Source organism: Bidens hawaiensis, unplaced genomic scaffold (genome assembly GCF_021521415.1).
Source record: "Bidens hawaiensis isolate Kalapana, Puna unplaced genomic scaffold, B.hawaiensis_p1.1 tig00052528_1, whole genome shotgun sequence".
Taxonomy (NCBI): Eukaryota; Viridiplantae; Streptophyta; class Magnoliopsida; order Asterales; family Asteraceae; genus Bidens; species Bidens hawaiensis.
This window is the reverse complement of record NW_027506226.1, coordinates 11418-31000: the sequence shown is the minus strand read 5'-3', so window position 1 is coordinate 31000 and position 19583 is coordinate 11418.

Genomic DNA, 19583 nt, shown 5'->3' with positions numbered 1-19583 from the left:
ACTGTAAAATAAAAGTGTTATATTTCAGAGTTTGAGTTTGAAGCAAGTCTAATTGATTGTGCGTTTAAAACGTAACAAATGGTTTGTTATCTTAATAACAACTAAACGAAACAATGTACTTTTTCTAAGACAAATTATAGTAAAATACATAATTTATATGTTGATGAAAATGCCTTTAATTTTGCAGTAAATATAGTTTCTAATTTTTTTTGTCATTTCTTTCAAATCGAATTATAAAAATATTTTAATGCATAAATGAAGTCAATAAAAATTACAAACAATAAAAAATTCACATATATTCAAATTCGATATTACATTAATCTTTAATAATATAAATTGCATGTTCGGTTAAAAACCCAATGACGCGTACCTACAACATGTGTTTTGGTGCGGCTAACGTTCCTAATCGTTTGCTTTTAAATCTCTTTTTGATCAAGATGTTCTTTTGCATTGCGTTTCTTGGGTATTTCTACAAGTTTCATACTTATGTTAATAAAAAATATTATTGAATTACGATAATTAACGCATATCATTAAAAGTGTAATGATGGACTAATTGGTAAGTTATTCAACAAAGTGAAACAAAAATGAAAAGGATAAGAAGTCACACAAAAACCAATAAAAAATAATTTTAAAAAATAAATAAAAAATCCATAACTCAAAATATAATAAAAAAAATAAAAAAAATTAAAAATACAAATGTGTTTCCACCATCTTTCTCGTTTACATAAAAAAAACACAATGGTAAGTGAAAAAAGTCGTTGTGTCTTTTTGTTTATTATTGTGTTTTGTGTTTATTTTCGTCATTGAATTGTATTTTTTTTCCTTAAAATTGTGTCTTTTTTTATATATATTGTGTTATATTACTCAATATTTTGCAATCTATTGTGTCTTTTTTAGTTATAACCGTGTCTTTTGTTCATTTTCGTTATTGTGTCTTTGATCATGCCGTTGTGTCTTTTCGTCAATTTTTTTGTGTTTTTTTTAATTTGTTTTTGAACGGGAATGATGGTGGAAACATGTTAGTTTTTTTTTTTTTATTTTTTTCGTTTTTTATTTATATTTTGAATTATGATTTTTTATTATTTTTTTGAATTTAATTTTAAAGAGTTTATTTTATTAAAAATTTTTCTCACACTTCTCATTTTTGTCTTCTTTTGTATTTTCACTTTACCCTTAGTTTTAATATGTTTTCAAAAGTGTTTCATCATACATCATGGCTTAGTCTATGTGCGGCTAATTTTTGCGATTACAACTTGCAAGTATATTTGTTGCTAATATTGTTTGCTATAATTTGGGTAATTCAACTCATTTTCCTACAGATTATAAATGTTGAAAAGCTTGTCACTATAATTTATGTGAAATAAGTAGTGTATCTAGGAATTTTTTTCCTACGCATTTGGAAACGACGAACGACTGATTATCTATTATTAACTTCAGCTTATTATGTCTTGTCCGGCTAAGTGGTTCGGATCGAGTCATATAATAAAAATCTCAAAAATCAATAATATAAGTTCATTAAAGTTGGTCTTTACAGAGTTTCATTTTTTGAAACCTATCCATTACATCAATAATTGAAACCTTTCTAAGTCTTTTTCAACAAAACAAATGCAGCTATCACTTAAATTTTCATCACCAGTCCAATTATACAAATTGGATTAGACGTTCTTTTGTTGAAAAACATCTCTCAACAGTTGCGGTTGCTTTGGTTAAAACAATACTAACTTTAATTCGGTTCACCAACATTAAATAAATGTGGTATCTCACTGATGGCTCCCCCCACCCTCCCTCCCCCCCGCGTAAGGAGGCCTTCTTCGCCTTCCACCTAAGCTGCGCAGGAAAGGCCCAAAGCCAATCTCAGGGAACGGTGAAGCTTCATAGGGTCTTTCTGTTCAGGAGCAACAAGCTAAGTAAGCGACACGACGCTCAAATTGGATTTCTTCCTCCAGAAAAGAAATACTAATCTTAAATAATGCGCACACGTGAAAAAGGCACGTTGACTCTTCTAATCCACTTTTTGCATGTCCTCGGAAATTTAAAGTAGGCGCAAATTCTTCTAATTTGTGTCCTACCATACGATCTGTTATATATCGTATTATGATATGTATAGTAATGGGGAAACATGGGACAAAAAAAATAAATCCAATTGATTTCAGACTTGGTACAATCCAAGGTCATCATTCCCTTTGGTTCATACAACCAAAAATTATTCTAAGTGTCTGCAAGAAGATCAAAAAATAAAAGATTATATCAAGAATTATATACAAAAAATATGAAAACACTTTCTGACGTCAAGGGTACTTTTTATTTCAAGCATCAGTTGCACACAATACTATATATGTTGCGCAGGTTGGCAAGCCTCATGTCTTCTTTCATTTTATCAAGTTATTAGTTTTAATTGAAAAGTGGATAGTGCGCTTAACAAGTTATATACTTTTTTAATTGAAATGTAGGCTAAGGTTTATTGTCTGGGTTTCTAAGGGTTTGATGTAAAAGTTTCTACAGGTCGATGTCGAAATTTCTATGGTGCGATGTCGAAATATATGAATGTATAACACTTAAAACAAATTGTACAAACTTGTCCTCAAATGTTGCCTTCGCCCCTGCTGAAGAGCAATTCTTTGCGACAGGTTCGTTGTTCGACCGTTTTGCTAGTCGTATATCTACTACTTCAATTTCACATGATCTATAAATACATTGTTCTTTGGGTGTTTTATTTACAACATACACAGAATTTATGCACAACTAAAACATTGAACATTTTCTATTATACAGGTAAAAAAAAACTTTGCGATTGTTTTTACTGCTGAAAATACATCGTTGTGAATTTGATTTGCTACCAAATATTGCATCTCAAATTATTTTGCGCATCTCAAATCATTTGGCTAAAAAATTCCATTGTTTGAAAGTAGTCACCAAATTTACAAGCAATTCATTTTTTATTGGTTTTGCAACAAGTTCGTTTGTGATTAAATTTACTACTGTGAACAAGTATAACTAGTTTTATATCCGTCCGGTGGACGAGTTTTTTATATGTCATAATGACATAAGTTTTTTTTTCTTACTTTTTTTACATCATAAACAAAAAAAAATACAAAAATATTGATATAAAATTACAAGAATAACATACTAAGCACAATACAAAAGTGAGTAATTTGAACTTTATTATTCATAGATGGATACACCTCCATTGTCAACACATTAATATTAATTATGTCAAAACCAAATGAAAAACAAATTTTAAATACATTATCTATACTATGCATAATGTACGTGTAAATTAATACACTAAATTTTAAGTAATTTACAAATTTTCAAATACATAGTATATTATATAGGGGAAAAGTAGTCATTCTTATACTAAATTTCATGTGTTTTTCATATTTTTTCAAATTATTTATAACCTTAGCTCTCAACTTTAATCAACTTTTGAAAATTTAAAAATTAGTTACAACTTTGATCCGTATCTTTTAACTATATATTGTTTATAATTTCACTTATAACCTAAATTCTCTCACGATTTTTAAACGGTCATAACTTTTTTATACGTTAATATTTTTTTAAAAAAATTGCACCATAAAACGAGCATTTAATTCTCTTTAATTTGAGTATGATATTGTCATAGTTTGTTTTCAGTTAAAAAAACAACATCTTACGTATAGGCGTTTGTGGTCCAGTTTTGATGGTTTTAAACTAAGCCGTGAGCCAAGCCGTTTTTTGTCATCGAAAACTGAAACCAAACCATTAAAAATTAAAGCCCAACAAAAACAAACCATTAACAATAATTAGGTTTCGGTTTTATTTGTACTTCGATACTAAATTGAGTTTAAAATAAGAATTCTTAATCCACGGTTTCAAACGGAACAATGAGTACCCAAAAATCTCTTATGTGATTACTAAGGTCTGTATTACTCGCTGAATCTAAATTTGTTGCGCGGACACTCGTCTAGTTTACTTATAAATATAGATTGAGAAAGCCCTCTGCAGTCAAAGTGGTCAACCAAGTTGGTTAAGTTGTACCTATAAAAAAAGAAACAATAAATTGCAGTTTGAAAAAAAAAAGAGAAAGCGAATCATAACGACGTAATGGCAAGCATTTGAGATCTCTCTCCCTTCAAATAAACCAAAATGGACATTTATATAAGACGCGCTCCAACGGACACACCAAAATAGGTATTTTACTTTCATGGCTTTATTGTTACTAATAGTTTATGTCAAAATATTTGAAATCAACAATGGAGATGATATTACCTAACTTGGTTTCCACCAGCACGGTTGAGAGTTGGGACATAGTGCCTTAGCTATGAGATCAACTAAAAATCAATCACAAATCAGAAGTAATAACTACATTAATTATTTAACCAAAGTAAAAACTTTAACAAGAAACTATCTTTTTGGATATCTTTCAGGCAAGCTAAGAGCATTCTCAACTCATCTTCTATAATTATGTGAGGAAAGTTTGTAAATTATAGGGTGAGGTTATGAGTGGTTGTGAGTGTAAATTATAGGGTGGAGAGAGAAATGTAGTGATTTTTTGTAAATTTGGTTAAACTTTGTTTGCCCATATTTATTTTTTAATATTTGTTAGATTGGTTGTGAGTAGAGGAGAGTGAAAACTGTAATGATAAAGATATCAAAAATATTATTTAATTAAACAAGAGAGAGAAATGTAGTGTTTTTAGTGTAATTATAGAGATCGAGATAGAGAACGAGATAAGAATGCTCTAATAAGAGAAAATGCCAATATAAACACATTTGCACCTCTTTTAACTCGGTGGCCTTGGTCTTTTATAGTTCTCCTGGTCTGGTTCATCATAATTGCATCTTTAGCATATATATATATATATATATATATATATATATATATATATATATATATATATATATATATATATTTTTAAGTTCATGAGAGATATGATATTACTGTGAGAAATGCGAGAAATGAATATGAGCCGCTAGTCTTATTTTAGGTTTTTAAAGTTTAAAGATAAATGAAAAAGATGTAAATGCAACACTAAATGCACATTCTCATTCAAATTAATACAACTAATATAACCATAATAAATCTCTCTCTAAGGCTATAAGGTATACAAGTCATTTTGCCTCTCACTTCACAGTGTCACGCCAGCACCACATCACAATTCACTTCATTCCACTATCTTCCATAATATCATTGAAATGGTTACCAATTTACCACTTTCTTACTTTTTCAAATAATTAATATATACATATATATATGTGTATATATAATAAAACTAAGTCTAAGACAAATTTAATATAATATAATTTTACTTTTAAAGTTATACTATAAATACAATAAAAACACAAAATATTTTGATATATTTAAAAACATTGTATTTAATAAGTTAAACTAAAAAACATCATATTTAATAAATTATATTAAAAATATATACATTTAAAATATTAAATAAATTACATATTATAATAATATGAATAGATACAATTCAACTAAAAATATAAAAAAATAAATAACATAACACCACCTAACTCCTCATCCTCTCTCTATCTGCAACCTTTCTTTCTCATCTTCTTCTTCCTTCTTCTCAAAAGATAAAACAACTCTTGCAGCTCACCATTCACCAAACTCTCAACTCAAGCTCTAGTTTACTAAAATAAAAAGGAAGAAAAAAGCTCAACAACAACAATAACTTTGCCGAAGGGGAAATGGGCGGTGAAATATCAACAACAATTTTGCCATTGAGCGGCACCGACTACACCGTGGTGGTGTTTGCCGCCGACACCGCTTGCCATGTCAGCAGTTGGGTGGCAAATCGAGATCCACACCGGACAGTCTAATTGATATATTTACCTAATTTAACTATAACATTTAAAAAGATAAAAAGCTAACTTAGTTTTATAATTTATTTACATCCTCTTCATTTTATCCAACAAAAATACAATTTGTTCATATAATACTAGTTCTTTATATTAAAAACCCAATATCTTTCAACTCAATTTATTAGCATATATCAACACGTAATGTTTAACAATAAATATCAAAACATAATATATATTTTTTTAATTGATATCTAGAAAAACTATTGTCATAAATAATAAAAAAATGTCATACAAATGTGTCCATTAAATATATAACCTACACAAAATTATATAACATACACTTGTTTTTAGCAATAAAAACGTACAACATACAAAAAAACATACAACTTACATATTTAATTCGACATCAACAATTATATAAACTACACAAAGATACATAAATCCTACACGTGTGTAGGTTATATGTTTTTCGTGTGTAGGTTATATGTTTTCTTATTCTTAGAACAAGTGTGGGTTACATGTTTTTGTGTAGGTTGTATGTTTCACATTTATTGCAAACATGTGTAAGATAGTTTTTTTTGTATTATTCATCACAATGTAACTACGTGTTGATGGATATTGATAAGTTGAGTTGGAAGAAATTGGTTTTAAATAGAAAGAAATTTTAATGTATGAATAAATTGTATTTGTGTAGGATAAAATTTTCGTGTGTAGGTTATATGTTTTTTGTGAGTAGGTTATATGTTTTTGTGTGCGTGTGTATTTTATTGATGATGAATTTTGTGTGTAGGTTATATGTTTTCTTTTTCTTAGAACAAGTGTAGGCTATATGTTTTTGTATAGGTTGTAAATTTTTTGTTGATATATAATGCCAAGACGTGTAAACTGGTTTTTTGTATTATTTATCACAATGTAACTACGTATTAATGGATGTTAATATATTGAGTTAGAAGAAATTGGTTTTCGATAGAAACAAATTTTAACGTATGAATAGATTGTACTTATGCAGGATAAAAATTCAAGATACAAAAATATAAGTTATAAAAATACATGAATTCTTAATATTTTTCAATTATAGTAATTTGACTAGTTATATTAATTGAATAGATAACTATTATGGTTTATTAGTTATATTAATTGAAGAGAGAATGCATTTACACTTTCTTAATTTATCTTTAAACTTTCAAAGCCTAAAATAAAACTAATGGCTCATATTCATTTCTCGCATTTCTCTCCTAAACCATCCATATATATATATATATATATACACACACACATACTATTAGGTGCCCGAGCGATGCGGCATATACCTCAATTTACAACACATTACTTATTTTCTATTGGTTGACATCGATTTCGTTCGTTACAGTATCGATTGGGTTCTTTCGAATATGTAGAGTTCTAAAAAAGAGAAAACAACCCACATATAGCGGCTACATGTAAGGTTGTTTGTATAACTTAATGGTACATAATTAAAACTGAATCGTATAAGAATATCTTGTTTCGGTTTTGTCGATTTTGAACTTCAATTTTGAGTTTAACCACTACTTACTACGCTCAACAATGTTATCTTGTTTAGTGCATGTTTATGCATTGCATTAGTTTTTTTTTGGGGGAGGGGTATGACCTTGTTCATAATCGCCATCAACATATAATTATCTACTGCAATTTACATAATCACCAATCTCAACATGTAGCCAATGGAAACATGAATAGTAAGAGGTTGGACATCTACATAAATGAGATTATATAACTTTGCATGTGTTCAAAATTAATTAGTTGCATTCGGCATCAAATCAACATTTCAAAAAGTCATTTAGTTGACCATGAATGCCAAACTTCTACTAAATACTCTACTAAATGGCTTATTCCTTACATTTTGACTTTTTTTTTGTCAATGTGATGAAACCAACCAACGAAGCGCACACTGATCAAAGAGCAAACGGGTCACGCGCTCTCTTTCGAACATCCAACTTTAGCTCATCCATACGCATTGTTGTTCGTGGGCCATGCCATCAAAAGAACCAAATATACATCGGCAACATGGTAAGCACTACATTTGTAATAATAAAATATTGATTTCATTATATTCATACACAAAATTAGTTCCAAATTTTTATTTTTTTTTGTCATAACGAAACCCAAACAGAGAAAAAAATTGTCTAAACCAAATTAATCAAACAGTATAACCAACCGAATCATATAACCAAATAAAATTTGGATACTGTTACAAAAAAACCAAATCGAATAACCGAATAAAAATTCAGTTACTCTTTTACGGGTTTCCATTTTCCCAGTTTCGGTTTAATCAACTTATCGGTTTATGTAAGGCCCGTTACCGGTAGCCCTACTTTGGTGTTGGATTTACTCATAAACATAGTTCTACAAATCAGAGTTAATTAAAACTTTTGCGGAATAATATAAAACATCAATCATTCGTTACATATTCCATAACTTGTCTTTCAAAACATAACATAAATCATAACATTCAAAACATCATGACAATCTTCGGATGCTAGCTTCTTCAATCCTGCCATGTGTCCGTCTCAAACTAGCTGTCTCAATCTGTTAACCTGCGTGCATACTAAAAGTCAGCTACGCTGAGTGAGTTCTAGTTAATCACATCACTTACTTTACATACACATATACGTGCTCGAGGGTACACATTACATACTTAACCTGTCCATCAATCATCATACGCAATCATAACTACCCTTACGTTATAAAGAGCATTCGCCCTACATACCTCGGATATTATTAGGGTCCGGTACCCTCCATCCTCGGATATTATTAGGGTCCGGTACCCTCCATCCTCGGATATTATTAGGGTCCGGTACCCTCCATCCTCGGATATTATTAGGGTCCGGTACCCTTTCTTCCATACCTCTTTAACATACTTACTATATACATAATCGTAAGTTTGGCACATACATACATCATTCATTCTTCATATTACAACATACATATAACATCAACCATTTCCTGGCAGTACATGCAATTCCGAAGATCGTTCATGTACCGGCAAGAAACCATTCATACATTTCACATAATACATATATGGCATACACTTATCACTTAGGATAAGTGTATTAACTAATCACATCGAGTATGCACACAGCCCCGAAAACGTAACAAGGAATGGGGCTAGAAACTCACCTGAAGTCGGTTACGTTCACTGTTAATTGTTATTCCCTTCTTCAGTTGGGCACGGCTAACTGTATAATAATTACATGCATCAATTAACTATCACTACTCATCTCGCGTTTCAAATCTAATTATTACCCTCAACGAACAGGGGTCCGAGGGAAGCACCCCTGGCAGCGGGGTCTAGGGGCGGCAGCCCCTAGCAGGGTCCAAGGGGCAGAGCCCCTGGCTGGGGTCGAGCTGCCAGGTCAGCTTGGAAAAATTTTATTTCCATTAACTGTCGTAACACATTTTCCATTAGGATTTTAAATTATTATTTAATTCGCTAACTCAAAGTTCAAGGGCTTATTTGTAATTAATTCATTCTTTTAGAAGTCAAGGGACTGTTCTGACATTCTTTCAAAGTTCTAATTCGTTATGCAGTCCTTAACGAATGGGAGTTCATAGCGAATTAACTATTATAACGAGTCTGGCTTTGTAACGAATCAAGCATTATAACGAACTGGTCCTTATGACGAATTGGACCCTTTCACGAACTGGTCCATATAGCGAATTGGTCCATCTAATTCATTTTCTCTTTTAACGAACTGGTCATAACGAATCAAAGGTAATTCGTTACCCCTTTCCCCTAACGAATCAGAGACGAACTAGAGCTAGTTCGCCGTGCTCCCTTATGCGAATTAACTAACGAATCACCCTTCAATTCGTTAAGTTCCCATAACGAACTAGGGTTAGGTCAGGAAATGTCAGAACATTCCCTGACATTCCTGTTACCTCGTATTAACTTTTCCGGCGCCGCCGGAAAACCGCGGATTCGCCGGAAAAACGTGTTTTAACTCGATTTTCACCGTTTTTCGTCCCGTTCGATCCAGATCTGAGCTAGGGTGATCCCTAAGCTCATCTTAGGTTCGGTTTATACCCGATTCCATCCGGATCTCGTGACTTAAATGGTTTAACGGTGTCGGCTCGTAGTTTCGCGATTATATCTAACGGGTTTAAGTTAATAAACATCATACTAGTATTACCTCGGGTCAGTGCTCGGTTTCCTTCTTGGTTTCGGCTAGAGAGAAAAGAGAGAACTAGAGAGAAAGCTTAAGTGTGTGTTTTGGGTGGTGTATGAAATATGTGTGAATGAGGATTAAATGGAGATTAAGGGTTTATATATTTATGGATCATGGGCTTAAGCCCATGGTCTTTCCTTCTTTCTTTTCTAACCCAAGTCCATAACCCATATTCATTTACCCAACACTAGCCCAACTCGTATTCTATTTATCTAAACCGATAACGACCCACCATAAAATAACGAAATTTATTTTATTATTATAACCAAAAATAGGATGTTACAGTTTATTCGATTTATTCAATTGGCTTATTCAGTTTCATTTTGGTTCAAATTATGAACTAAATTAACTGAACCAAATAACCGAAACCCAAACCGAATAAACAGATAACGGAGTAATAATTTGTTTTTTTCTCAGCTTCGCTTTAGTTGGTTTATATGTGAACGAAGAGACTAATTTAGAATACATAGCACCCATGGCCCAGTTTCCAACTCGCTAGTCCAACGCCACTTGTACAAATGCTTGATTTGATCAGGACATGAAAGAAGCTATTAAACGAAGAATTAGGACATTAGTTATTTGGATTGGTTTGGAGCTCAAACCGAAACAATAATCGAAATATCAGTTTTTGGCATTTGGAAATAACTCAGTTTGTTTTCAACTCCGATTCGGTTTAGGTTTTTTCAATTTTTTGGTTTCGTTTCGGATTTATTTTTCTTTGTTTCGGGATGTAGTTTTATAGTTTTTGGTTTCAGTTTTTTTTTGTTTAGGTTTGGTTTCAGTTAATTGGGTTTTTTTAGTTTCGTTTCGATTTCAGTTTATTCACTTTATGGCTTTATTTCCGTTAATTCAAACCAGATTCATATATTCAGCTGCAAAGTTGTGCAGTTTGTCAGCTTTAAATTAAACCATTCTATGTTGAATAAAAAATACCATTACTTATGAAAGGAAGAGCATTAGTTTCTCGTCCTTGCAGGTCTGCGAAGTTTTTGTTACTGTAAACAAAGACCATATCATTTGTTAGTGGTGAACATGGTTAACATAATAGCGTGTCACAATTGTTTAACATAAACATGGTTCAATCATTTACGTCACTTTCCAACTTAAAAAAAACCATAAAAAGACACTTTTGACCCGTTTACTTGCCTGTTATATTTAAAATAAGGCAACTTATTTTTAGAATTTTTTTTTACTTTTGACATAGAAGCTATACATAGTTTATACTATTTCAGAAAAACATATTTTAAAAACTATAAATTAATTTAACATTTATATACAAATTATAACAATACCTGATTAAACAAAAGCCGAAAACCTGACCCGAGAAACAAAGCCCAAGAACAAAAAAAAATTTCATTACTTTAAACCCAAGGTTCTGTATATGTATAGTAAAAGGTTCACTGATTATAAAACCTGATTAACCTATCATATTCCAATTTACCAAGGCCAAAAAGAAACATAAACAAAACCAAATGAGTATACCAAAACACAAACTTGAGTTTGACTTTAACATGTTGCACTACTTTTACTTGAAACTGAATTGTAAATTCATGCCAAGCCCGAGTTGAGCTTGGCCTTTATGACCAAATGAATAAATAATATACATAATATATACAAATCATAATCATAATATATTACGACTACACATAATTTAAATACTTGTATAATAATAAAAGAACTGAGCTCGAGCTTCAAAAACTAGTCAAGAGCCAAGCTCGAGCTTTAGAAATGAGATCGAAATAAGCCAAGCTCTCGTTAGTTAAACGAACCAGGCTTGAGGCAAAACAAACTCTCATTTACATCCATAAATTATGAAATGACATGATGTATGGCTTATAGAAGTTGAAGTTCAGACACAACCAAAAGAATGGCGGGGCGAACTTGATCATTTCATACTCCTCGAGGCAAAGATCGATCAAATAATACGACATCTGCTCAATTTTTGAGTGTGATTGACCAAGATTAGTAGATTATGTTAATTAAACATAAAACGTTATATTGATGGTAATTTTGATTAATTACCTTTATTGTGTGGGATAATTCCTTAGTTGCGGCCACCGTTGATAGCAAACGGCCCATCGCCTTTTAGGGTAATATAATTGGATATTTTAGCCCAATTTTTTAATAGTTAAATTTTTTGCAGACAAATTCAAAGCTAAATTTGTAATACCAAAGCTTAACCAACACAAAAAAAAAATCAAAATTTTTCAGAAACTTAAATACCCAAATTTAATTTTTTGGTTTTCTTTGAAACCAATGACCCATGCACACCCTATGGTCTCGTTGGTTAATTAGAGAGTTTTGGTTTTACACAGTCACCACATGCATATAGTGATCTGTAGCGTAGCTCTAATGGTTCTAGAAGCAATATAATATTTTAAAAATAATTATATTAGGTGCATATTAAATGAATTGACGTTAAAGAAAGTCCAGTATATGTAGGTACATATTAAAGGTAGAAAAATGAACCTGACAAATTAGATAACTGGCCTAAACAGCCTGGGATTGGACGTCATTACAACGCCACATGGACATATAAGAAACAACATGTTAGATTAAAATCATTAATCATTAATTACTATAAGAAGATGCATAAATCTGAAAATAAAAACAAATAAAGTATTCAAATACCTTAAACATTCTCGCCGAATGTTGGTGTTAGAGCTGTGAGTCATCTAAAAGCATTGTAGTCCAACTCCAAGACTTGTCAAAACTTTCCGTACATGATTTATGAGTTATATTTTAAGTGACAACATTTTAGATGCCATAGTATAATGTTGAGTTCATATTTATTAAATGCTAGTTTAACAAATTTAGCCACTTTGTTATATTATTAGTTTTGTTTTGTATTTTTACTTGGATGCACTAAACATAGCCTAAACTAGATTTATAGTGTAAGGAGAGTGTTAGAATGGTGTTCATACCACTAGACAAGCTAGGAGAAGATTCCTAGTGAGAAAATAAAATAATCTTGAGCACTCCAAACTAACTTCTAGCACTTGTAAATTCTTCCTACTCCTTGGTTTTCCCACTTAAACATGCTTAACCTTCCCGGAGCTAGTGTGCTTGTGTGTTGACGGAATCTTGTGGAGATGGCGACGGGTTTTCGGTGGTGGTTTACGGTGAAAGTTATGGTGGCATATTGTACTTACAGTTGGAACCGAGAATGGGAGGTGGTGGTGGCGGCTTAGTAATGGTGATTAAGGGTTGTAGTAGTTAGCCTTTAAGGAACATAATAGAGGAGGGAGGGGAGGGGTTCGGTGGTTAAGATAAGGGAGAGATGTAGGTTGTTACAAGTCTCACCCCTTTTATAGCTACTTGATTAAAGTTACAATTACAATTGTCAAACCTCTGTGTGTGTGCATGAACCAAGTGAGTTTCAAGGCTGGTTTGATTTGTGGAATAAAGTTTGAGAATGCTTTCTCTGGTGTTGACTAACTCTATTTCCTTCTAGTGAATTGTCCATAAAAGCATGCCACTAGTACTAGGCTAGTTTAGCATGCATGCATGCACTTGATTCTTGTTTCTATAATACTAAATGACAAGGGTCAAAATGTGAGTGTACTGTTCGTATGCATAAAGAAGAAATGAAAAGGTGTTGGGGTTGAAAATTAGTTTTCCTCTCTCTTTTTTTTATTGACTTACTTTTATCACTATTTTGGTGAAACGTTTATTTAAAGTATCTTACCTATACAAGAGCTACGGTACACATGTCTTTCTTTTAATTCTTCCACTATATTAGCCCCCCTATGGTTTTGTCATAATACAAGACTAATTCGTAGTGATAGAAAAAGAATATGTTAGCAGTAGTCAACTTTCTACATTATTTGACCATATTACATCCATGTGAAATTATAAATTAACGTGTTTAGTTTTGTGAATAGCCAGTGAACATTTCGTTGGAGATTGGTAGATGTGATGCATTTATTTGAATTATATTACCACATGTTGGATCTTATTTATTTATTTTTTTGTTTAAATTTACTCTCATGAATTCGTTCACACAAGTTCGTTTATTAACTTATAAGGTATTATCACGTTTCAGACACAGTTTAGAGTTATTAGTTATATACACTATATAATATATAAGCATTAATATTTTAGTACTCAAAATATAGTATCACAAACTTTCGTGTGTGACGGGTACTTGTATGTGTGACACGGTAATTCCTATAATTACCTAGTGCACGAAATGAACGTGTTTGGAATTTATAACCTCTAGATAATGAATGATCATGCATGCGTGTTAAAATGCCTATGCTAAAGATAATAACTATTATTTTTATTAATGAGTTGTACGGATTTCGTCTTGAATTTTTGTCGGTTGTCACAGATACCAAAATTTACTGATTTTAGGTACGGGTACGGTCCCGATCTCATCCCTACACCAACCCTTTTTAAATTACAAAACTTAATCATTGTGAAAAAGGAAATAATACATTCCAATTTGAATGTTATGCGATCGCTTTCTCCATTATTTGGTAACATTAAAATTTGTTGAGACTCGTAGTTCGCTTCGCCAAATCCATATTTCAACTCTTTCAACAAATCAATCGAACAACTTCTTCAAAAACTAATTAAATAAGCATTTCTCGTTTTTCAATTACGTTACCTTTTAAATAGTAAAATCTATGACCGGATCCTCAAAACGAAAGTTATCTTTTCATACTTTTTCAGCTTTCTTTATACAACAACGATGTCATCGTCTTTTACTTTATTTGTGTACACCATGGTTTTATATATTATCGTTCAATTTTCACTGGCTAATTTATTAATGGGTGTTTGGTTCATAATAAGTTTTAGAAAAAAAAACAACAAAATGATCTTTTTGAATACGATAATCAAAATATAATAATAACTAGCTTTAGAAACCTGTGTATTACATGAGATAAAATAACGTATAAATTACAATGAATAATTAAGTACAAATAAAAAAAAAGATAATCAAGTCTCTTTATATTATGTAAAAAAAGGTATTAAAAAAGATAATTAAGTCTCTTTATATTATGTAAATAAATGTATTACATATATAGTCGTTTTATATCATAAAATATATTTGAATTTTAAATCGAGAATGAGTTGTTCTATCATCGGTATGCAATGATGAAGCAATGCCACTGAAAACAACATTTAAAATAATGGGGGGTCTTTCGATGTGAAAAATGTAACAAAAGTCTTTCACAAAAATGTTATACATTCCAAACCTGACAATAAACAAAAAAGACACTAAATTTTCCTTTTTGAGCAGCTTTCATGTTGTTCTTATAAACACGTTGTTGTTCAACTCTCACAATAGTCTTATAATAAATATAAAAATAGAAAATTTGTCTATGATTTTTAAGACTGAGTATTTGTAAAGAAAATTAAAAAAATATTATAGTTTTTTTCAATATGAAGATGTCTAGAAAAAACTGAATGTTAATGTAATTTTTAAACATAAACTCTTTTATATATACATTTCAATTTTAAAGAAAATATATTTATGACACGTAATTATTATATTATTTTTTTATATTAAGTATATTTTGAAAACATAACTTAAGGCATTAATAATTCAATCAATTGAGATTGACCAATTAATACGGTATGTTGAATTTATAATCAATACTATATTTAGAACCAAGATTTTTTTTTCTTTTTCATCAATAGAAAAGAAGTGATTTTGGAGGAAATTTGATAATGAGAATTAACCTTCATGTGTACATAATTATTTTCTTTTATTAGTATAGGTAGATAATAATAATAATAATAATTATTATTATTAGTATAATAATAGTAATAGTAATAATAATACATTTTTCTTTAGGAATTGTTCTAAACTAATAATGGCCCGAGCAATACAACAGGGAATTTTATACAACTGGGAATTTTCTATGGGTACACTTAGGCCATGAGGTATACTCTAACTCATCTTAATTCCACATAAGCTCCCATCACTTATTTTTTCTCTTTCACTCCATTTCATCCAAAGGAAATAGTTTAACACATTTAACTCAATCTCTCTCCTATTAATATTAATATTTAATTTAAAATCAGACATTTAGTTTATTTATCAAAATAAATAATAATAATAAATCAATTAGTAATTAATATATATTTAATGCATATTGTTCCTTTTAACCCATTAGAAGCATAATCTATGGGTCATTTTAACACACTTAACACAAGTGGGGAGTGGTTTAATCCATTATTAAAGTGCCATGTCATGTTAACCCGTATAGGGATTAGAGTATACCCCATGGCCTTACAATATGACTTAACAATCTGACTTATTACCAACAAGAGGTTACACGTGTGATACACTAACAAACCTATATTACTATATATATATAAACAAACTTTTTTACCAGCACGTTGCAGCTATATTTTTGTTTGTACGATTAAAGATATATAGTAGTCAGGTTTAAATTAATAGTACATAGTGTAAAGATCTGAAACAAATGTTGTCATGGATTTTAGGATTTCCCAAGCTATACAAAAGATGACGCAAAAAGTTATTTGAAATGCCCTGAACTTAGGGTTTCTCATAAGTTGGTGAAGAAACACTAAGTGACCCAGGGCAGATTACGGATAATCTGTGGGTTAAGTAATGTTTCCCACGAGGATGGGGTCCAGCAGAGAAGGTTGTTCTTCAGATGACCTGCAAAACAGACACCGTAAGCTCGTCACTGAGAAGGGGGGGGGGGGGTTCCTCCTTGTGACCACCCTCCGGCGTGAGAATCAGACTAGATTGCTCTGAATATAAGTGTATATTAAGAGATTGCTAGATAAGATGAGATATCAGATGATGTCCTTACCATTCCAAGGAGTTGGAGTATTTATAGCTGAAGGTAGGTTTCCTAGAAGGTACAGCCGGCTGAATAGTATTCCTGTTCTACCAACAGTGGGCTACGCACAAGCCATGCTGGTTGGTGGATAGGCTGCGGCCGACAGTGACAAGGTCGGCTGTATACTGTTCCTTTACTGCCGGCTATGCACTGTTCCACCAACTGTAGGCTGCGCACGTCCCACAGTAAGGGTTGGTGAGTAGGCAGCGGCTAATAGTGAAACAGTACTAGAGGGTGCACCTCCTCGTACTGTTGTCGGTGAGCTGTCACCCTGTGATTGGTTCATGGGCGTCTGGCCAGATCGCCTGTTTTGACCATACCTTGGTAGGTATAGTACAAAAGATCTTCCAGAAGCATACGGACTGGCTCATCTGGGCGGGAGTATTCCCGCCTTGCTCATTCCTTCAGGTGACTACTGAAGTAGCAAGAGTTAGTGCCTTGTGCGTGTAGCCTTGCTATCAGTGCGGGTAGCCTTCCCTGATGGCTTGTATCCGCAACTGCGGGAACAAGCGGGGTACTTCACCATTGGGAGGCTTTCCCTGCGGGTACAGCTGGCGTACTGCGCGTAATGTCTTCTCTGAGCATGGTGGGTCCTGCGGAAGCAGTTGGTCGTTGCGCAGACGTCCCTGTTCAAGGTGAGTCTTGTGGGTCCAACTGGGCTCTGCTGGGACCTACCTCTTCAAGTCCCCCCAGTCCAATGTTCTTCTCACGAATTATTAATAAGTGAGGTGAACTTTTGGACTAGCAAGGGGTTTTGAAAAGGATTTTTATGTAACGTCCCGAAATTTCAAAGGTAATATTAATTATATTACTTATTAATAGTTGGGAAGTTTACTCGGGTTATCAGGAAATAAATAAAAGAATAGGAGTTGGTATGGGTCGGGCTAGTGTCGGGTAATGGAAGTGGGTTATGGACTTGGGTTAATTGAGATAGGTTAAATGAGAATGGGATTTCAGGGATATAAATACCCCCAAAATCCCAAAATATCTCATTTCTCACCAAACTCCCTAACACACACTCCTTACACCCTCAAAACACACACATACTAACCGATCAAGATTCGAAGCCGAAACCCGAGGTTTTGTTGATAGATCTGAGTTGGTAAGGTAAGAACAATCCAACAAATCTATTATTACTGTAAATGGTTAGGATTGGATGGGTTAACCGGACCCGAAACCCAAACTGCCCAAATCGGACCCCTAAAACGTCGATTTTAGGCCGATTTGATGGTTGGGGTTTGTAGGCGCCGATCATACGGTTCCGTGGGTACCAAAATCGAGTTATTTGGCTAAGAAACGAAGGAGTTATGGGCAAACAGATCTGCAGCGCGACAACTTCGCCTGCAAGATCAAGTTCGCCTGATGAACTTCGCCTTCAAGCGTAACTTCGCCTTCAAGCGTAACTTCGCCTAAGGTATAACTTCGCCTACGGCCAAGTTCGCCTAAGGTATAACTTCGCCTGAAGCCAAGTTCGCCTAAGGTTTAACTTCGCCTGAAGCCAAGTTCGCCTAAGGTATAACTTCGCCTGAAGCCAAGTTCGCCTAAGGTATAACTTCGCCTGAAGCCAAGTTCGCCTAAGGTTTAACTTCGCCTGAAGCCAAGTTCGCCTAAGGTATAACTTCGCCTGAAGCCAAGTTCGCCTAAGGTTTAACTTCGCCTGAAGCCAAGTTCGCCTAAGGTATAACTTCGCCTGAAGCCAAGTTCGCCTAAGGTTTAACTTCGCCTGAAGCCAAGTTCGCCTAAGGTTTAACTTCGCCTGAAGTGAAGTTCGTTTATAAAATAAATTAAAAACCTAATGGAAAATGTGTTAAGGCAGTTATCAAAAATAAAATTTTTCCAAGCTGACCTGGCAGCTTAACCCCAGCCAGGGGCTCTGCCCCTTGGACCCCGCTAGGGGCTGCCGCCCCTAGAACCCCGCTACCAGGGGCGCTGCCCCCGGACCCCCGTTCGTTGTGGGTCATATAAAGATAGAAACGCAACATAAGTAGTAGTAGCTAATTGATGAGTGTAAATATTATACAGTTAGCCGTGCACAGCTCAAGAGGGGAATAACTATTAACGGAGAGCGTAACAGTATTCAGGTGAGTTTCTAGCCCCATTCCTTGTTATGTTTTCGGGGCTGTGTGCATACTCGATGTGTTGTTAATACATTTATCCTAAGTGATAAGTGTATGCCATATGTGATATATGTGATGGATATGAATGGTTGCTTGTCGGTACGCGAACGATCTTCGGATATTGCGCGTACTGTCAGGTCAAAAATAAAGGTACGAATATTATACATCGAAGATGTATGAACATTACAAATGAATACTTGTCGGGGCGTGAACGATCTTCGGATATTGCACGTATCGACAAGAGGTATGGTTGTTAAATGAATGATGTAAAGAACGCCTAGGGTGTTCTTATGCTATGATGTAATTATCGTATATGTGAAGTAGGTGTATACAGGTACACGAATGGTATGTGAGTTCTACGTTCGACATAGTAAGTTAGGATGGCAAATCCCTCTAGCTTTTGTCGGACATAGACTCGGCTGGTGATGGCGTAGTTAAGGACTGCGGGCCTTATACGTAAAGTAGATGATAGATGTAAACGTAGTTAAGGACTGCGGGCCTTATACGTAAAGTAGATGATAGATGTAAACGTAGATAGGGACGGTGGGCCTTATACGTGTTACAGATAATAGACGACAACGTAGTTAAGGACTGCGGACCTTATACGTATTATAGATAGGCATCAGCATAGGAAAG